Genomic DNA, 22697 nt, shown 5'->3' on the forward strand with positions numbered 1-22697 from the left:
GGGTTTAATATTTTTCCTAGAACTTTTTTTTTTTTTTTTTTTTTTTTTTTATCTGGGGAAATTAAAAATAAAAAAAAAAAAAAAAAAAAAAAAAAAAAAAAAGTGACTAAGCTCCAAGTATGTTATCCTTCCCCATCCAGCCTTGAAAGCGTTACGTCTGTGTTGGTTTCTCAGAGGCAACGTACAACATCTGGTGCCGAACCAGTGGGGTCAAATAATGTTCTCACCATTTAGCGTAATTAACTCCAACCGCCCGTCTGCTGCAAGGCCCCGCCGCAGCCAACACAAGCAAAGCTGGGCCAAGACGAAATTTCTCCTCATTATTAAACCCAAATCTAAGCACTTGTCTGTCTGTAAAAACAGAGCAAAGGGAGGAAAACTGAAACCAGCGAACAGGGTCTGAGGTTTCAATAAATGTCAGAGAGCGTCAAGTCTGTTTGGATTGCAAATTATTGCTGGCTGATGGTCTATTATTTTACAACTAGCGATTGCTGTCAAGGAGTTGGGGAGGGGGTGGGAGGGAGAGGTTTCTCGAATCCCAGCCAGAGGGGAACAGAAGTTACAAAATACTGTAACAATCATTTAAAAAAAAATAAATACTCAAGGAACTTTAATGTTTGCTAAATTTAGAACTTTTATAGAGTATCTCTTCAAAGAGCAAAGAAGTCACCCTGCCCGTGATAGAAATCACCGCACAATCTGCTCTGCCGGGGGTCAGTTGCCACCCCTGCCTCTTGCTCCCAAACTCCAGCCCTGGCAGAATTGAGACAACCAGAGGACCACGAACTTGCAAGAGTGAAAAAGGACCATCCCACCCACCCCTGGTTCTTAAGGTGAGCTTGTACCTTGCCAAACGTGCTTGAAAAATATATACAGATCGTTTAAGTGGTTGTTAAGCAAACCAAGTCATGGGACAGAACGTTACAACTCAACACAGATTGTGGGTCCATCAAATCTGTGAAGTAATGAAATGCAGGGAGATGCTTTCTGTGGAAAACACGGTTGCTCCAGATCAAGATGTGAGATGGGCTAAAATAAATTGCCAGTGTTTTCAGGGATCACATGGAAAAGCTCCTCAATCTGTCCTCTGGGTCTAACATTGCCTTAAAAGTAGAGGTGTTCATTACATTTCTGAGTATCTTTGTCATCTACAAAACTGTCCAGATTTGTTACCAGGAAGGACGGTCCATCACAGATCCTTCAGTCACAAAACTATTGTCACTGAATATTGCACCACTGAACTCCACAGAGTATGATATCAAATGGGGATGAAGGATATTCTAAACTCTGCTGTTCTCCCATCCAAATATTTTACTTGAGGGAATCACGTCTAATTCTATCTCCTGTTCCCCTTGGGTCACACTTCTGCTTGTGCTATTCTTTGTACCAGTAAGTGAGATTTTATCTCTGCCACCAAGACCCTTCATGTTGTTCATGATCCATTGTCAATGAGGTTTTATATTGTGTTTGAAAACACTGAATGAAAAAACTGCAACATATAATTGATAATATTTGTAGGATGTAATGTGGGCATTGCAAGAAGAGAGGATAAATCCATACAGCCCACCTATTTATTTTTTTAATTTTTCAGCAATGCAAACTAAAGAATTCAACAAGTTTGAAGAAAAGTAGACTTAAAGAAAAACGATTGTCACAGTATGTCGATGTTTGACACTATTTGGAAAAGCAAATTCTATTTTTCTCTCCTGAAAATTAAACGTGTGTTTTGCAAAGAAAAAAAAAAAAAAGAAAAAAGAATGGATTCATAGTTACAAAAGACTGGTTATATTCTCCTGTACCCGCCACCTCCTCCTCTCCCTCCCTCACACACGCACACAGCAACTGGTAATAAAACTGTAACTTACGATTTCGCACCAATAATATCCCAAGAAGGGTGCCTCTATTTTACCCTTGAGCAAAGGAAAGAGGCCAAAACAATCAAGCTCTCTTGTGCCGAGCTGAGCACGGGCTCCACTTCGGCTCAGCTGCGTGTACCCCCGATGTCTGTGGAATATACTTTACCTGCCAAACCACTCAGCCCAAAATGTGATTGTGACCTTGAAGCTTATTTTGGCCCATCGCAAAGGCAGGGGAGAAACAGGAGGAACATGAATCACCAAAAGGCCTCTCTCTAACTCCTCCCCCACAAACGCAACATGATCTTTCATGCGGAGCTGATCGATATTTTTCCAGCGCAACAGCTCTCTACTGTGAAATCCAAATGTTTTGAAGATATGTATCAATTTTTCTGACTTTTGTCAGAAATTATCACACTTTCTGGTTTCTAGAAGCAAGAATATTTTGCTTTCTCCTCACTGGCTTTTACTGTACACCACAATGACATATCTCAGAAGGAAAAATCAAGATAGATTTTATCAAGGGGAATTTGTCATGGAATGGAAATTCCTGATTTTTGTCAGTTCTACACAGAATTCAAAAATAATCCTGATTTGGTTAGAAAGTTCCTGTTACAGCACAACATGAAGAAGCAATTTTACAACCCCCTCAACCATACACATGTAAAACTGAACAGTAAATCCCTGGGAGCCCTTGGTGCAGAGGTTGTTATGTACACGGCAGAAAGCTGGGATCTATGTGTGATAACTCAGATGTCAGCTCTGTGGGTAGTAGCATGAAAGACACACATTTTTACCCTGTTCTGCTGCTGCCCACACTGCAGGGCTGTGAAGACACAATCACGTTTGCTCTCTGGCCTGACCAAGAGCCATAGACTGTTGCTTTTGAGGTATCACTCAGAGAGACACTGTCTTTGTATGAATTCATGGTTATCAGCATTTCCCAACAGCAGGCACTGCATGAGGAAGCAGAGATGCACTGTTTGTCACAGAGCCTCTTCAAATACACTGCACAGTAATTACATCAACACTAATAAACTACAGCATCTCTTTGGAAGTATCTGTGAGTGGAAGGCTCCCTTTTCTATCAATACAAGTGTTTCTCATTAGTTACACGAAAGCTGAGTTTAACTTTAATTCTTGCCTTGACTGAACTCAATTAAGATGCACAGAGAGGGTTGAGAATAAAATTTAACTATTAGATTCTGAAATGCCCCTGGAAAGCTCAATATAAATATAATCACAGTAAGACCCCCTGTGACAAAAAAATGCACTTTCATGGTTAAAGAAAGGGTAAACAGAAAAACCTCCTCAAGCTGGTTTGGCTTCAGCTCTGTTCCTTCACTTTGGCACTTGTTCATTTAGAATGATGGATTAACAACTCCAAATTTCAACAGGTTTTTTCCCCCCCCTCTGTATTGGGATTAAGTGTTTTAGTGTAATTAGTTTCTAATTGCTGTGTCTGACCCATAGGAGTTTATGGGTGTATATAAATGTACATCTCAGTTCTCCTTAGGCAGAAGGGAGCAAATTTACTTTGTAAAGAGACTGACCATTGTTTAATGAGCAGTTATGGTCTGACAAATGATTGTGTAAAACACTTCCTCACTTATATGTGCTCCCCGCACGCCTGGGTCCTGAGGGTGCCAAGCTCTTTTCTCTCCTATTAAGTATCACACCCTCTTCAATTATTTTGTCTGCTTGTCAGCTCCTCACTTGTGTAAAGGAGCTGCTGTCTGTGGTATAAACCTGTGTGGCAACACGGTGTGAACGGGCTACTCACTTACCTGACTCATCTATAACAATAATATATTTCTCAGCTTTAGGGAGAAATATATATTTTTCCCCCCGTCAGTACCAACATCAACAAGCAGCTCTCTCAGCTTCAGTTCAGCTCAGCACCTTCTACAGACACAGAGAGATTCTCAACCAAATCTACATTACATCTAGTATCCCCTTTCAGAACGAGATTATCACAGGTAAAGCACAGGTCTGATAAAATAGTAAAAGGCTACCAATTATTATAAATCTGAGTACATTTGCTGGAGAACTACAGAAGCACAAAACTGCTCCCTGTTCAGGAGGGCCACTGCAAAAGGATTCAGATTGAAGAGGTTCAAAAGCATTTTGAGAATCACTGCACCGCTCTTCAAACTGGAAGAGTTATTTTAAAAATGTTGCCTCTCTAAGGACACTATCCAAAAGGAAAAGCAGGAGGCAACTGGAAATCTTACAAAAACAGATTCTCACACCAAATTTTACAGCTGGAAAATTCAAAAAATAAAAATTCAGTGAATTTCCATTTAAATGTGACCCAAAATTGCACCATCTTCAATAAATCTCATTCTACTTGGCTAAAATATTCTTAGAACAGTTTTTCAAATGGTAACTAGGCACAGCTATTGTGCCCACAACACAGATGAGAAAAACACCGAGAAAGAACATCACATTTTTTTGGATCCTCAAAAGATTTTCCAGTCAAAATTCCATCCAAACTGGGGGTTAATATTTAGAAGTTGGACTTTGAATTTTAAGATCTGGTTGGCTAATACCTAGTTCGGGACAAAACGAAACAAACCAAACCAGATCGTGGAAGAAACCCTAAAATGAGTCCATGATGGATGTACTCTTTCTTTGGTTGCATTCAGCATGTTAAACCACCCATTGGGCTGACCACCCTGAGCTCAAATATTATTTAATGCTAGTGTAAAAAGAAAATAATAATACTGTAGTGTGAGTGTTCCATAGTGCGGCTTCCAATTCACCTCTGGCCTTCCAGACTCCGGGTAATGATTCATTTTCTCCTGACAGGAGGGGTACAACATTCTCAGGACTTCTTGGGTGGAAGAAAGTTGGTAGGAAACAAATCCACAGTGAGCCATTAAACTTGATGAGGATTAATACCCTCCCGTACTAGCTTAATGTACAAAATGCATCGATCGCTTTGAGAATTGTGCTTAAATCTACAGCTGGGAGCAAACCTGTGATCTGGGGTTTTTTTTGAATGTGTATGTACTACCTAACTAATGGTGAAACAAACCCCAGTCAGTGGAGTTGGGTAGTCCCATTACAGCAATAACATATTGTAAAGGATCAAGTTTCAGGACAATTAGCTCCTGGCTGCAGTTTATTACCCCATCGGAGATTTAAAACATGATTTTTTTTTCCCCCTACTGCATTCCAACAATACTTAAGTGTCTGGAACTGACACTGTAAAACAATAATAGAGTGACAAATATCTGTCTATCTGAAGGCAGACCCACTAGCTGGGTTTGTTTTGAGACAATAAATTGTAAAATATACTTTCAAGAACTATTTTCTTCTTCTCACAGGTTACAGAACTGGGTTGAACCATTTTCTAAGTGTTGTTTCACTGTTTGTGGGGATCTCGGGATGGCTCTGTACTGACACATTCTTCACGCTGAGCACTCTACAGAGATGCAGAGCCTGATGTGGTCTCTGAATGGACAAGGGCCCAAGGGCTGAAGGAAGAAATCAGGGTTATTTGTCCATAACAAACACCCCGTGCTCGGTGGGAAGGAAGAATTAGATGGACTAAATCCCTTTCTGCAGATACATAGTTCTCCCCAGTCACATGTCAGGAGTCCATGGGGACTCATGTTGGTGTCCACTTAGATGACAGAAGTTAGCTCTGATGAGACTTGGTTATTTGAACCATCCATGTTTCACCTAAAACCTTTAGCAGAGGAAAGAACTGACTGGAGACCATGATACACCAGAGCATTTAGATGTTCAAAAACTTCTTAAAAAAATACCTCCTTAATCCAGGGTCAGACGACTTCTAAAAAAGTCTCTGATAAAAATTCCCTTCTTAAAACTACCTCCTTAATCCAGGGTCAGCCGACTTCTAAAAAAGTCTCTGATAAAAATTCAGGCAAATCATACTTTGGATCCACATTATCATTGCAATTATCTGCCAGATTGAAGCATTGCTGATAAATGCCCTCCACCAACCAGAATTCTGATAGTCTCCGTTTTCAAGCTAAATTTTTATTAAGTGTCTCCAGATGTAACTGTAGGATTTTTGCGAGTGTATTTGCACAGGGCCTCTTGTTGCAGTTGTACCACTGATTTTGGTAGACTCATAGGTTTCCTTATTGCTAAGCACCTTCATCTTCTGCTGACTTAAAAAATGAGGAGAAAGTATTTCCTGAAGCACTGAATTTCCCAGTAAGCCAACAAACCACACTGTGCCAAACAGGTAACTCACGGCAGTTCTTTAAGCCTCCCCTCTGCCAGAACATACATTAGATTGAACAACAAAGACTAAACTGTAACATATAATACTGCACTTAAAGTCCACTGTACTCTGGAGCATCTGTATCGTTAAAGCTGCATCATTTCTAGAATTTGGAACATAAAGAGCATTAGGGCATGAAGACAGTTTTATTTCCTTGCACTGGGTGGCTCCTACATTGGAATATAATTTGCAGAACATCATGAGTCGAAATATATCTGGGGACATCTTGCTACGTTGGCTTTTAATATGTACACCCTGTGGCCTGCAAACAGTCCTGCAGCTTCCAGAGGAGGAAGCCAAGAATCATCAAGAGAAATGAAAGCACACAGGGGAAAAAGGGAAAGTTGGGAGCTGTCAGGGTTGATCTGCAATTTTGTTCATGGATTGAAAGTGAACAGCATTGTGCATTTTGCAAAACATGAAGTTGCAATTACAGGAGCAAATTGGAGTGATTATACCATATATAATATTTCTCGGTGACACAATAAACAGCAGTGCAATGTTATTAAAATTTAATTCAAGTACTATTTACTTAGAAACTGATGTTTCAGCCATAACCAGAGGCTCCCAACAGGACCACATTTCCCCCCATTGTTTTGGGCATTGTACAAACCTGGATCTGTCAAGGTATCCAAAGACCTTCGTGCAGCAGACAGCACCCTGCAGGGGCTGCAACACAACGCTCTGCTCGGTCAATGGCATCAGCCGCAGCAGAAGCTGGAGTCTCCAGGAATCCACTTGTAGGACTGGGGCCTAAGAAAATATCTAGCCATCGCCGTAGCAGAAGAATGAGGCCATTCAATACATCATTTTTCCTCCAATCACTTTCAACTGGTGGGATTCAACTCGCCAGACTCTACCCGACTCTAAGTCACCTGCCTTGTTTAAGCTATTTCTCCAGCCCGCTTCAAAGCCAACAGAAGAGAGAAAAGCCACGCTAGAAATGGAGTGGTGCCACCTCCCTCACAGAAGGGTTCTGAGCATAGGTACCTTCCCCTTTTCAGGTAATTATAGGCTCCAGGGAGTCCTTATAGGAGCCTTTCAGTACCTAAAGGGGCCTACAGGAGGGATGGGGAGGGATTCTTGATCAGGAAGGGGAGCCATAGGACCAGGGGGAACTGTTTTAACCTGAAAGAGGGGAGATTTGGATGAAATATGAGTAAGAAATTCTTTGCTGTGAGGGTGGGGAGAGCCTGGCCCAGGTTGCCCAGAGAAGCTGTGGCTGCCCCATCCCTGGAGGGGTTCAAGGCCAGGTTGGAGGGGGCTTGGAGCAACCTGGTGTGGTGGGAGGTGTCCCTGCCCAGGGCAGGGGGTGGCACTGGATGGGCTTTAAGATTCCTTCCAACCCAGACTATTTGATGATTCTATGACTCTATGACAAGAGGATTTGGTAATCTTGTTGGCCGCCTGAGCAGGGTGGTTTTGGAGAGCAAGGCTCCGAGACCAGGATTCCTGGTTTCCCCAGGTCAAGGTCAAGGCTGGTTGGTGGAGCGGTGCAGAAGTCCCTCTGCGCTGCCAACGGGCTGAGGATAAACACGGGCTGCTCCCTGTGGATAAACAGCAGCCCTGGAACGTCATTTTCCAGTGATGTCGATCTGGCACCTTTCTGCTGCACTAAATTCACTTTAAAGGAGTAAAGTGAAAAAAAAAAAAAAAAAAAAAAAGTGGGAAAACTAACAATGCTAAAAAAAGGACTGCTATATTTAGAATAAAGCTGAGGACACATTGGTCAGTCTCCAAGGGAAATGGCCCAATGACCTGATTACTGTTCAGCAAAGTAGATGGGAAAAGCTGAAACTGGAAAACTGAATCGGTTTTATGACCTTTAAGAACTGCAGTTAGAAAAGTGAGTTTAATGCCACTATCTTAACATTTGTTTATAATATTAGTCATTCTTAGAAGAGGGCCTGACTCATGCTGCCAGTTTCTCCTCCTGTATAAACTAAAACGCTGCGACACTGAGTTATTTAATTATTTTAGGCCCCTCCCAAATTAATGCTCCCCTTGAAGTCCCTTCTCCTCCCAGTGACACCAAGTCTGCACAGAATAATACCTGGCACATGCTCGTTCTGCTCAACTTCAGGCGCCTGCTGGGGAGGGCCTAAATTGGAAGCACTTTCACCCTCAGCTCGGTGCTCGGTGCTGAGAGGATGAACATCCAAACTCTGGGTTTTTGGATGTACTTAGGGCTGGATCTTTCTATGTTGGTACATGTTGGTATCTCTGCAGTTAGAAACACTTCAGCACGTTTACCTTCATGTGTTTATGCTTTTATGAGCTCAAAAGGTATCCCCATGTATCGCTAAAATCAGTTCTTAGCTTTCTGAAACTGATTTTAAAAGGACTTAGGAACAAAGATCACTCTGTTGAAATAATCGCTCCCATCCCAATCAAACTATACACTTCATGTTTGATTTTAAAAGATGGGCTGAAAGCTGGAGTTGCATTTGTTGATTTCTTCTAGATGCAACCTCTATTTTCCATGTATATGAAGAGAGAAGGTCAGTTTATAAATTGCACTCTGATAATATTTGCAAATAGCCATTGGATCTAAACTCAATGCCCACTTACAACTGCAACCCCCAAACGTGCCCTTCTGTCCCTCCAGAAAAAGTGTGAAACACGGTGCTTAGTTCAAGGATTGTCACAAAGGTGTGAGAAAAAGAAAGCCATTCCAGTGCAGACTGGCTACGCTAACACTTATTTTCTTTCCTGTTAATTGTACCTGCCGAAAGCAGATTCCCTCAGGAGCCTCAGAAACACCACTGAATCATCCAGGCTGCTTTCTCCTTCCCGCACGTCCTGAGGTTGGCAGAGCAGAGCCTGGCCTGGCTCCAGTGCCCGCCGCCGGGAACACAACCCTTGCACAACCCTCCCAAAACCTTCCCAAAACCCTCCCAAAACCCTCCCGAGGCACCGCGTCCTGCGGCCCCACCTCCGCTGGCATCGCCGGCCCCGGCCCTCGCCTCTTGCCCAACCAGCCTGCCTTCCCCTGGGAAAGCTGACGGCTGAGTTTTTAAATAGAAAAATGTGTTTAAAAACAAAGGCACATGTCAGTGGTAAAAGGGATGGCTAAACGTGCCTACAGACTGGGAAAAAAAAAAAAAGACGATTAATTGTAAAGAAATCTACAGTTTGACCACGGTGGAGTGGTAAAAACAGACAACACATCGCACTTCATTCCCACTAAATTTTCATGGAGTTCATTTCAGTGTCCAAAGCCTCAGAGTCAGTGTGTGACTTTGTCTCCCGTGGAGGGACCTGCAGCATCACGAGGCTGCATCACCATCTCTTTTCACAAGTGACCTCAGATTTATGTGAGGGCCTTGAGCAACCTGCTCTAGTGGGAGGTGTCCCTGCCCATGGCAGGGGGGGTTGGAACTCAATGATCCTTGAGGTCCCTTCCAACCCAAACCATTCTATGATTCTATGATTCTATGAACAACAATTTAAGCCACAACCTGTGCCAAGGCAGCTATCAGATGCAGCCTCAACGATTTAAGCCATGTCCTGTGCCAAGGCAGCTATCAGATGCAGCCTTGAAGGCACATTTGTCAGTAGAGACCCCATTTGCTTGCTGGGCACAAACTCAACTTAAATTCAGCATCGAGAAGGAAATGCAGCTCACCCTGTATCCAGAAAACAGTCAGGGAAGGAATTATCTACCCAGTGCTTGGCAGCAGTTTTCTGTCTCCTGCAGTAACCAACATCAAGCAAACAACAAGTTCCATTTCCTAATGGGATGCTTGAATTCCATCTAAGAAACGTGTGGGTACTATCCACATTAATGACCGCCTTTAACTTCCAATAAACAAAATAGGAATATTAAAAATATTTGTTAACATAAAATGTTATAGATATTGAATTTAAATACACATTTAAGACCTTTCACTAACTGAGTGACCAGCGGTTTATGATACAAGTCAGTATTAAACATGATTCGTTTAAAGCACAGTTACATTTTAAAAAGCAAGAGCTGTCAAACCATTCATGGGGAAAAAAAAAGCGCCTTTGGCATTGTATTAGCAATATAGTTTTAATTTCCCAGTTACTGCAGTCTTGCTGCTTGCATTTAAGTCTGTCAAAAAGAATTGTTTAATAAGTGCCATTGAACAAAGAGACTGGAAATCACCACCCTAGGAAAGGAGAAAAGCTTTCAGTAAGAATCTGAAGAAAGAAAAGGCAGCCAATGCTGGCGGGGAGTAACTCGGTATTCCAATGAAAGGAATTTTAAGATACTAAACTTTCCGTGTTGCTGAACAATGTCTCCCAAGCAAAATGGTGGAGTGGTTCTAGAAAACATGGATATATTGGTGTGTGGCACTGCCAGTCATACAGGCATCTCTGGAAAGATGTGTTCAGTTTTCAGGATCAGCATCTCTCTGGGGCAGGTTCCTCAGCCTGTGGCCAAAATGAGCTCTGGCGACACGCAGCAGAGGGAAGAGGGATGCCTACAGGAAAATGCCACATCGATGCAGTGAGATACACAACTCCTCTTGCTGCTTCTAATTTCTTCACGAAAAGGAAGGATGGAGGCTGAGATATTGGTAAAAAATCCATGGACAAGTCCAAAGAATTTAAAATACATCTGTTTTTTTTTTTTTTGTAGCACAGAGCCCTACCTTTACTTTTAGCAAAACCAGATTACAAAATATATAATCTGATATCAGTTCCTGGCCTTGTAAAGTGCACAGCATCAATTTGTGAGCTATCTTTCCAAATCCAGTGCTCACTCCTGATAGGGTATCACTCAGCAGCAGGCTCTTGGACAACTTATAACATCTCCAGCCCTGTTTTACTTTGTCCTCCTTGCACAACCCAGACATTGCAGCTTTTTATTGAGTAAGACTGAAGACTTGGAGGAGTTAAGTGGCCTTGTACAAATAATACCCAGAACCAAACCCAGGTCTCCAGGGAGCTTCATGCACAGGAACAACGTGGTGAACTTCGCCTGGAGACCTGCTCTACTGGAAATAGCGCGGTGGCAGCTGGAAGTTTTTCTGTGGCAGCTTTCAGTATCCACGGGATTCACGTGTTACCTTCAGGCAAGACCTAACCTTCAGTTTGGCCAGTTTTCACCCTGTAATTATCTCCTCTAAGCTTCGTGCATTGTTATTTCCTGGTCTGAGCTGGGGAGGGGTGTGCATGGGAAGGTCTCCACACCCTTGGTGACTCTGCTGAACTTCGCAGGGTGTCGGGGCAGCCCTGGTAATTGGCACCCTCCACACAAACCTGGAGAACTGCTCAACCAGTCTGGGGGGCTCTGTGCACAAGGAGGGGCGCTTTATCTGGAGTAAACCACTTAACTCTGTCCTGTCTCTCAGCTCCTTGTGCTTAGAATGGGGCTAATTATGACATTTCCTTTCCAGTTCAGCTCTTTCTACAGCTTCTTGTACTATCTTTGCACTGGTGACACAGCGATCAGTGCATGCATGTGTAAACACCAACAACTGCTGCTGGTGCACAATATTCATGTGTTTTGTCACCATTCAGAAAGAGGAGAAAGAAAATATTTGGATGCACGAGTAAGTCAGCAATGCTGTGATCACCTGATTATATTGGTATCTCTGAGGTTAATGGGATCAGTAAGGACAGAAGTCATCCAAGCAGCACACTCTTGAAGCTCCTACGTACGTGGAGACATCTTACGAAATGATAAAGGTTTTTGGTGTGAAAAGAAAGGCATTAGTAAGACAGCAATGCTGTGATCACCTGATTATATTGGCTTCTCTGAGGTTAATAGGAACAGTAAGGACAGAAGTCATCCAAGACATCTTACAAAATGATAAAGGTTTTTGGTGTGAAAAGAAAATAAGAAAATGTCATCAGAATTCCTGTAATCCTTGTGAAGCTGGTTCTGACCAATGGTTTCAGGGTTTCTTCTCAAGGCCAGAAGTGTTGAGAAAAAGAAGGGCTGGGGATGTAGGAAGGGAGAGATCCACTTCTGGAGATGTGAAAAGATCTCTTTAAAACCTTTCACGGTGCCAGCAGGGTTCCAGGCAGTTTGGGTTTCCTGCTGTGGCTGTGGATTGGCCACTGAGCTGGGTGGCTGGAAATCAACAGGAGCTTGGATGGTCTATGAAGTCTGAGAAGCGAGGACGATGCGTACTGGGAGGGACTGGCAAACACCTCCAGTTGGGCTGCAGGCAAACATGCGTAAGGGCTGCATTTCAGGACCTGAATCTCATTAGCAGTAGTTCCCCGGTTCCAGGTCCTTTACAGGATGGAGGGTTTTAAGAACACATTTTACCATCCATTTAATGTAACAATATTAAGCTAGATTTGGCAAGGCCACTTCAGACATAAAACTTTAAAATGAGCTTTTTCAGAGCATAAAATCACAATTGGTCCTGCTAGTAAAAGGATAAAATAAATGTCTATTCACCCTAATTGCTGTCAAACTTGTGATTTTTTGTTTTGTTTTCTTTTATATGTAGTAAAGCCAACTTGGTTTTATTGTATAGGGTGCAAACGCTTACCGTATAATATTATAAATCCTGCAGAGAATTAAGCATCTGCACATTTTTCCTGGCTGTTTCTTACTTTAACTCGAAACGTCTGTTAGCACTGGCACAAAAGAAAATTATGTGGGCGAGCCTGATCCCACCTCTTTTCCAATTCCACTCTTTCCGAAGCCTTTGCTCGAGTATTGGCAGCGGGGACTTAATTCTCTGAGTGCAACTGATGACATACTTAGGAGCATGTGAGAGTGTCAAGAAAGGATTCTGATACAGAACATTCATGGGTTTTATCCACCTCGTTAGCCCAAAAGGAGAAAAAAAAAGTTGGAAGGAGTCAGCCTCCTACAAGCATCAAGATGGAAAATAGCAATTATTAGATCAACTACTCCTACCTCAGAGCCAGTATGGGAATTGTTGGATCCATAGTTCCCAAACTGGGATCTCTGACCTTTGGTTAAGCAGTCCCCAGATCTCCCTGAGGTTACAGAACCTCTCTGCCTGGTGGCAGCTTCCTCAGCAGCTCCTGCTCTGGCTTCATTTTCTCCCTAAAAGCACCTTTTGTAACTCATTTGCCCAAGTTAAGTGCACTCACTAATGTCCCGGTAAGGAATGTGGACAGGAATTGCTCCAGTTTCACCTGTTTTGTAGATACAAATAGAGGTATCTAGGAGAGGAAACAGCTTCTCTAGTAGGCTTTAGATAACCTCAGACATAAACTTAGTGCAGAGGAGCTGTTAGATCACCTGGTGCTTGCACCCTGAAAATACATCAAAGCACAAAAAGAACAAAAGCTTCTCAGCTATTATTGTATTTTTTTCCTTGAAAGCTTCTCTGCCCTTAACAGAGATGGTCGAGCCCAAGGGAGGTACCCAAGAATGACCATCCCAGAGATGGTCACAGTAAAATGGAACATTTTAATCTTGCAAATTTTTTTTAAAAACAAGCAAACAACTTTGCAACGTGGCCTTGTTTGTGTCAGGGCTGAGGGGGCTGGAGGAGCAAGGTCAGGCAGTGACAGACCCCCTGCTTCTACCCCTCCTTTGCCTTCCACCATCTCTTGCCACTAGTCAGATACAAATATTCCCCCTTATTTTGCTTTTATGGCAAAGAGCAAAAAACGTATCTGCTCATTTGGAAATCGAACAAATTTGCTGCTAAAGAACAGCACGAACTTCAGGTTTCTCAGGTTTCTGTGGGATTCGTGGCCATTGTGAGCACTTGGGCACAGCAACACAAGACACAACTTAAAAAATTATGATTTCCCATGGTTCCTGGTGATTGCGAGGAGAGCTAGTCATGCCAGGCATCCCCTGTTAGTAATACTGCACAAACCCCAGCCAAGAAGTAGGCTCTTGTTTCCAAAACAATTTTGTCATTTCCCTTATTTACTTCATTATCACTTCAATCTGAAAATGAGGTTTCACTGAAGTTAGGGCTGAAAAAGAAAATACTGTCAACCTTATACTTTTAAATTAGTTTCTTCCAATTTTCTAAGAATTCTTTCCCCCCAAATGACGGGTTTCTCAAAACTTTTACTTTTTTTCTTCATTCTTTACCACTTTGAAAGCAGCAAAACAGAAGATATTTTGGAGAATTACTTTTCAAATTAAATTAAGGAGATTTACACTGCACTTCTTTCTGTTCTCCTCATGGGAGGCTTTTGAAAGTGGGGATTTTTCCATCACAATTTGTGCGTACTTGCAGAACTTCCAGTCTGCCAGCCAGCTCCAGCAGAGATAAGGGCTATGCAGGGTATGCAGTTTATTATTATTCCACTAGATGTCCCCAAGTAAAATATTATTTGCATTGATTAGGGTTGAAGGACCTCCCATGAACGCAGATTTCCCCCCTGATTAGAGGAACACCGTGGATAAGATACTGCTGTGTGACACTGCCAATGCCTGCCCTGTTTCTGGCATCCCAAGGAGAAGGTGGTGGCTCCCTGGGGCCACGCTGACCTCCCCGCTGGGGCATGGCCAGACCTGCCAGCTTCTCTTCAAGCAGCTTTTTCAGGTTCTCCAGAGGCACAGTGGTCCAGCAACACGCTAAACAGACAAAGTGTAGAGCATACAGACAGCTCGGAAAGAGTGGGCAGTATAATGTGCATTTCCACACCTCTTTCCTCCCTAATTTATCACTAGGCATGGGGCAAAAAAGATGGAAAAGCCAGGATCTTTTGAGTCTAAAGAAGTTTCCCATGCACACCTCAGCTGAGGCAGGTCTGATTCCACACAGACCACAACACAACACAAGATGTGTGTTCCCTTTGGCCACCTTTATGGGCTCATCCAGATTCCATTCTCGGTGGTATTGCTTTTATAAGCCATAGGCTTTGAAAAATTGCTCTAGTTTATAAAAAGCACGTAAGATGCACTATTCTAGAAGTACAGGCAATATGAGGATGCTGCGTATATTTCCTATTCATCTATGAAACAGAAAAACAACCAAATAAATGCAAGTATTTATCACAATTAATTATAGTTCATCCTTTTGTGGGAAACCTTATTATAATGGAACATTCCAGCAGTTCACGTTAGGACTGGTTGGTTCTTCTCTTATTATAATGGAACATTCCAGCAGGAACAAGAGCAGTTCACGTTAGGACTGGTTGGTTCTTCCAGATGAGAAGCACAAGGAACATAATGATAGTGTTGCAAAGGATTCTGCCTGTAGTAATCTGCGTCTACGGGAAGGATTTGGCTTTTATGTGAAATGAAAATAAGAGAGACACAGAATTGCGTTATTACTACCCGCTCATTGTCTATAGAAGGAGGGCTCTGACACAGTCACTGTCCTGAATTACAGCCCTCTATTGCCTCCTGCACGTTGGACACTGCCCAGATTCCAGGGAGCAGGAATTTCACCTGCTGAGACCTCCAGATGAGAAGCACAAGGAACATAATGATAGTGTTGCAAAGGATTCTGCCTGTAGTAATCTGCGTCTACGGGAAGGATTTGGCTTTTATGTGAAATGAAAATAAGAGAGACACAGAATTGCGTTATTACTACCCGCTCATTGTCTATAGAAGGAGGGCTCTGACACAGTCACTGTCCTGAATTACAGCCCTCTATTGCCTCCTGCACGTTGGACACTGCCCAGATTCCAGGGAGCAGGAATTTCACCTGCTGAGACCAGCTTCTCCTGCAGGAGACAGCCCAGGCAGCTGGAGCTGCACATCCATACTGGTGGTGGGGTCCTGCACCCAGTTTGGAGGATGTGAAACGAGCTAAATTTAACCCATTGCTTCATTTTTTCAAAACAGTCTGGAAGAGTTAAAAAAAAAAAAAGTAATAATTGTCGATGTACTGTAGGAAGCTGGATGTGCTGGGTCCTACCTCCAGCTGTGTCCTGGGTAATTAGAGCTGCTGGTTCTGGTTTGCTCGCTTTTGTTCTAGTGCGGTGGTCTGTTCCCAGCCTGCCACGACCAGAAAAAAGCATCACACTTGTTCCTTCTTGCAAAGCTTTTTGCTGTCCTTCAGGAGGGGGAAGGCTTTAATCAGACACTGTAAATGCCTGGAGGCAAACTGCAATCCAGACAAAGCAACCCCCCCTCCCCTCCTCCAAACTAAACCCCCAAATACCCCCAAACCGCTCCAGGTGCAGAACATAACACATGATGAGAAACATGTTAAACTGTGTTCCTTTTTGAGCTGAAATTAAAGGAATTGGATTAATGATTATATAAGTAGACACACATGAAAACAGATTGACTACAGATAGGGAAGCAGGTGAGTGCAAACAGGACAGGAGATAAGGGGACAGGTGGGTTAATTAAATTGTTTTTTAAAATACTGAAGATTTGTGTGAGGTAAGAAGGAACGGTAACACAGTGACTGGTTTTTATTTTAACTCCACCTGATCCCAGACCACCACCCACACTGTCACTGTATGACCTTCCTAAAGAAGATGCTCAAAGAGAAGGACAGAGAGTACCTAGAACTGACCTGTACAAGCAGAAACGAGAGCCAGAATTCATCTCTCCCAGCATTAGCCCTTCGAAACACCATCAACCAATTTGAATTTCACATCAAACTCCCTCACAAGTCAATGTGGAGAAAGAAGCATTTGCAAAGAGTTGGGCTAAAACTGACAACTTGGTAACTATCTGCTTCTCATCCCTTTGACTGCAGGAGGAGCCCAGGTCAGACACCTCCATGGGTAGTCAGAGCAAGTCCTGACCTTCATTCCTCGAGAAAAAATGCAAATAAATCAGAAACAATTCTAAAGATGACTCCAGCCACTCTCTTTACACATTTCCCTACCTTAGAGAAAATCTCTCCCTGGAACACTCAAATTCAGTATCTTGTTTTTCTGGTTGGTAGCAGGATAATGCTTGGGGAAGACTTTAAGAGAATTGGGATTTATTTTTTTTTTTCCTTTCTTTTTGTCTTCCCTGGGAGAAAGTAAATCAACGGATGAATGTAGAAGCTCTGACTGGAAAAGCATATCCAGACTGGTCTATAGAGAAAAAAATATGGTGATAACAAGGCAAATCCTGCAATTTCAGGTTTATATTACATTCATGGGGCAATGGGGAAAAAGTACTGCTCAGCTTTGAAGACTGTCCCCTCTGTCTGCAGCCAGCAATCTCAGACTCTCCATTATTTGTGCAGTAAAAGTCAGTAAAAGATGGAAACAGACAAAATATGGGATGAGAGCACAGTGGCTGGAAGATGATTGCTGTGGTGTTGCTTTTGTATAACATGATATAGTAACCTGCACAAATGCTGGTGCATTTAGACAGTCTAATGTAGCTTGCCAGGATCTTCCAAAGTGGAAGAAAAAATGCACAATGTGTTTTACGTATTTCCCTGGGCTCAGTTTTCCTAAGCTTTGAATGCAAGAAATCCTGGGTATCCTCCTCCATCTATCAACACAGACCTTCAGCCAAATAATATTCAGGCATAAACATTTAGAAGCCCATCAAGAATGAATTAGGTCCCAGCCCAGCCAAACCCTCTGTCTCTGCATCTCTGCCCTTGCTTGTCTCAGGATTTGATTGATCAAGAGTGTCAAGGACCAGTCAATCAGCTCTGGGGATTCCCAGGCTTGATAAATCACGGATGCAGGGAGCAACGGTTCCACACCATCCCCAGACTGGGGGAAGAGAATTGCTTGAGATATGTCAGGAGCAAAATGACAGGGAAACAGAGAAAGGGGGGAGAACAGGAAAGCTAATGTTTCTTTAATAAAGTAAAGTTCTATACAAGTATCATAATTCTATTACAGAGTACTTAGTAAGAGCATATGGTTTTATCTGCGCTGGTAGAACAACTTCAATACTTGGAAATCTTGTTTCCTTTCCTAGATTCATCACTCCCTTATTCTGGTAATCTTTCAAAAATGAGGATTATGATATACCTTTCCCTTGGGAAACTGTAAGGCTCACTTACTCCAAGTTTGCAAAGCTGTGCTTCGAGATTATCATATGGAAGATAGCTTAAATGGAAGTACATTTCCACGGGAAAACAGGTATCTGATATATTTGCAAAGAATCAGTCTAAGTGCAAGATTCCAAAAGACAACCAAAAAAAAAAAAAACCACCCCAAACCAACCTGACGTTGCAAACCATATTAAAGATTACAATTTTGTTTCCAACTATACAAGAAACCTTTGGTTGACTTAACCTACAAAAGATAATAACGTGCAATTAACATGTAACAAATGACAGGTCTTATTATTGCTGGAACCAAAAGCACCTCTAGGACAGTTTTCCATTCTTGGCTCAGTCTGACCTAAGTGAATAGTTTGGGGTTTTTTTTGTTATTTTTTGATTCCCAGAATCAGGTTTTAAGAGCCCAGGGTGCAAGAAGGCACTATGGGATACACCAAGGAATTATTTTAACTAGACCTCTTCCTGAAAGGCAGTTATTATGAAACTTGAAGAGATGTGTCTCTGATAAACAACACCCACCTTCCCCAGCCTGCAGCCTGTTTGAAGTGGCATGAGGCCAGAAATGAGCTTTGTCAACAGGTTTAATTTGGGTTCTTTTAATTCAGGGCTTGGTTTGCTTCAGAGACAGCCTGCAGTTTCCCCACTAGGAATCCAACAGACTTTCTCAATTTCTCAGAGCAGGTAAGATGCCCACGAGTTTCAGAGCACCCCAGGATGGTGTGCAAATGTGAAGAGAACACCAAAGCTGGGCTGGCATCCAGCTGGATCTTTAAATGCCACATCAAAGTATGCTGTTGTGCCTTATTTAAAAATCACATCCTTACAAAACCTATCCGTCCTCTGGAAGCCTACGTCCAGATGTTGGTGCTTTCAGGGCAGATCAAGCAACCCATGCCACATACCCAACACTTCCTAGCTCTTAATGTGAAAAAGTATTAATTGATGTCATCAAGGTGTGTCCTTGATCCAAGGACCAGTTGAACAGCCCAGCCAAGCACCCTGTCAGGCTCAAGACAGGAGCAATTCATCTCTATCCCGTAGTAAAAATAGCCAGGATCAGTGGTGGGGCCACTCAGAGAACACAGAGGTCAGGATATACTCAAAGAGAAATTCTTCAGCCCTCCCTGAATTCAAGAAATGGACCAAGTAATAAATAATGGCTTCACTTTACAGTTTTGGAAGTTCCTTTCCAAGCCTTAAAAATCAATGTACAAACAGCAAACAAGGCTGACATCCCTGCGAGAGCTGTACTGTCATGTATCCATCTCAGAGATGAGCCAATTAAAACACAGAAATGGCAGAGAAGTATTTCAAAGCATCCATCGCTTTTAAGTGCTAAAGTTTTCCTATTTTTTCCTCCTAATTTCCATTGGAATATGAGAACCAGCAGACTCCCGTGGTGGCACCCAAAATAAAAAGCATTCCCAATTAGTGGAAATAGTTGAAAAGCCTAGCTTCTGTGGCTTCACCCAACCTTAAGAGGGAACCCAATTATAAAACTGATTCATGAGCTGAAATTTCTGGCTCTCAATTTTTTTTTACAACTACGTCCAGTCCTCAAACCCCTGCTGTCTGGAGAGAGGAGCCCAGTGTCCATCCTGCTTGTTGGTTCTATTGATTATATTTTCTTTCTTTTTTCCTTTTTTTTTTTTTTAAATACGGTTCAGGACATTAAAATATTTTCAATAACTAAAGCAAGCTGCTGCTAGGCTGCATGTGCTGCAAAGCGCTAAATTTCATCCACAACTACTGTAATAATTCTTACAGCAACCATTATGATACTTCCAGATGTTGGTACATGCATTATGCTTTCCAAGTACAACTCAAATCCCACATGTATCCCAAAACCACATGGAAGGGAAAAGTTAGATCTGGGGGTGGACAGTGTCTGCGTAATTTCCTTAGCTCTCCGCAGTCGCGTTCTCTCTCTATTCCCTCCTCTCTCCTGCCACAGATTAGCTTAATGACTGCAAATAGCTATGAAGGATTTGCTGCAATAAAGGCAGCGCGTCATAACAAGCAAGTCTGTGAGACAAACCCCGTGTTCTGCACCCAGATTTGTTCCCCAGATTTGTGATGCTTCATATTGCCATCCTGCAAATCAAACCCTGACCCGACATTATGACTATTGTGATGCATTGAAAATAATTCCTGAGGTTTCCAACACGACTGTAATCATTCCCTTTTTTCCCCCTCTGCTTTTTCAGCAGAAACAAAACCCAAAGTGAGGATTCTAAACAAACAAACCAGCAACAGACTTTGCGCTTATTTCTTTTTGCTCATCTTTGGCTTTATTCAGACAGTGGATTTTCCCTTGCTGCTCCTTTGAATTCTGACCACAAGAAGTGTATAGCACCAAAAAATGGAAGTCTGCAAAATGAAAGCGATATTGCTGAATCCTGTCAAGGATAAACAAATGCAGCTGCTCTGGGATCTCCATATTAAAAATAGACTGTGCTGTCAGTTATGGGTCCAGATTAGGGAGAGGGGTAGGGAAGCATTATTCATTTATCCCTCATTGTTTACTAGCTTCTAGTGCCCTCACAAAATTGGGAAACTCTCCTGTTGACTAACTTTAGAGTTCCTAGGCCAGAGGACAGTGTCTCATGCAATCCTTGGGAAGGAGCAGAACCATGGCCAGAGAGAGAGGGCTCCTTAATCATGATTGACTCCACGTATTACATTGTCACGTATCACTAGACTCCTCCTAGTCTAATTTTAGTACTTTTGTTGGCTCAGGGATGACATTTCCATGCTGTCCTTCAAACTGCCAGGCATCTTGGTCAGATTGAGGCAAACCTGATTTTTGGTGATTTGTCCTATTAACAATTCTGGTTTTTCATCATGTCACCTGGCACTGTAACTCCAGTGTGCTCTGTCTGATGTGATTCCAGTCACTCGGAAGGGACCTGGGTAACTGCCAAATGCTGCAGCCAGCTGAAATTGCTAAGGGGAAACCACAGGGACTCTTCTGGAGACTGGCCCTCATCTGGGGTTGCGTTTAAAGGTGAAAACATTATATGAGATAAAACATTTTACGTTATAGGAAGGCCCTCTGGGGTGACACTGGCTTTGGTGCGTGCCATCTGGCAACGTCCTGACCTTTTAGGAAAAGTCCTCTAGTCCTTGCACGAGTTGTCTTTACTGTGCCATGTGCATCATGGAAAAATGACACGTCAGGGCTTCCAAAGAAGGAATAGCATTTGGCTCCTCTTCTTATCGAGAGCTCAGCTTCGGTCCTCTGCCTGACAGCAAACTGCGCTTTTACTCGGCCACCTACCGAGCGGCAACATGTTTGAAGGCGAATCCCTTTCTGAGCCATTCACAGCATCAACATCAATTGGTGGGGTTAAGTACTCTCTTCCCTGCAAAATATTTTCTCTTGACATTCATTATATGTCACAGAGCAAAAAGCAGCAGGTCTGAACAGGAGAGGGAGTGAAAAAGAGCCCCATTTGCTACCTCGCGGCATTATACAGCGATCAGACAGGTAGATAAGGGCTCTCCCCAAAGTTATACAATCAGATTGGAAGTGGAAGCGAAGACCACATGTTCAGTGTTTCTGTTTGTGGATGACTTATCACTACAGATGCTCATTTTTTCTTTTTTTTTTTTTAGCTGGAGTGTAAATTCAGAATAAATAGAAACAAATGGCGTAGGAGGTAGTGAGGAAAGACTACATCCTGAATTGAGAAGAACAGCAAAAATGAATCTCCAAACATTGGCCCAGTAAGGGCATTAATTAGGCACAAGTAAGATGCTGGAAAAATGGGAAAAAGCCCTGGGGTGAAGATCATAGGCCTACACCAACCATGCAGTGCTGTTGGCATGTCCTCCTGCCATCCTTCCTCTATTTCCCAACCTTTAACCCAAGCTCATTTCTTGGTCTAAGCCCCTCTCATTGACCTGGGGAACGAATACACCCCATTGCAGTCCCCCCCAGCTCCCTCCCGTCGGGAAAATTCACTTTGAGCCTTGTGTGTTGGTCTCATGTAGCATCCCCAGCTCCCTGGGTACAAGAAGCTGCTTGGCCAGGAGATGTTTGAACTAAAGCGTCGGCACCGACGCAGCTGCAGTGTCACTTGTGCTGGAAACCTGCTCAGCTGTGGGAGGGCTGGGGAAAATTGTAACCCATGCCAGGGATATTTTTAAGTGCAGATCAGGACTTCACAGTGGTGTGGTGAGGCCTTGTGCTTATAAAATGCTTAGGTTATAAAAAGTGCTAATTGGCATTTTCTGCCCTTGGCAAGAACACTCTTTGGCTCTCCTAAATGAAAGAGCAGGGGGATGATTTTTCATCTTGGACTGTAGCTGGTGGTAATTGGCTGGGAATAGAGGCAGAAACAGCTTACTCTTTCCAAGTAGGAGGAAAAGGGTTAAAACTCCCATTCACCTCAGCGTTTGTTGAGACGAAGGCTTTCCAGCATCATAGTAGATGTTGTATGGAAAATTTTGGGCAATGGCACTGGATAATACTGCTGCAATATTGGTTTAAAGCTTGTTATTTTAAAACCTCCTTACATGGCAATCCTTCTCACAGTCATTACTTGGCAGATACGGTGTCATAAGCAGCTTTCAAAGCACTTTACTGAGGTGATCAGTAAAGATACTCACACTTTGGAGATAACAGCTTCCTCTGAAGCCAGGGAAGAGAAGCATTTTGCTCCAGGCTACCCCAGAAAGCCTCTAGCCAAGGTGGAAATAGAGCAAATGATATCCAAT

This window comes from Calidris pugnax, unplaced genomic scaffold (assembly GCF_001431845.1).
Source record: "Calidris pugnax isolate Ruff unplaced genomic scaffold, ASM143184v1 scaffold206, whole genome shotgun sequence".
Taxonomy (NCBI): domain Eukaryota; kingdom Metazoa; phylum Chordata; class Aves; order Charadriiformes; family Scolopacidae; genus Calidris; species Calidris pugnax.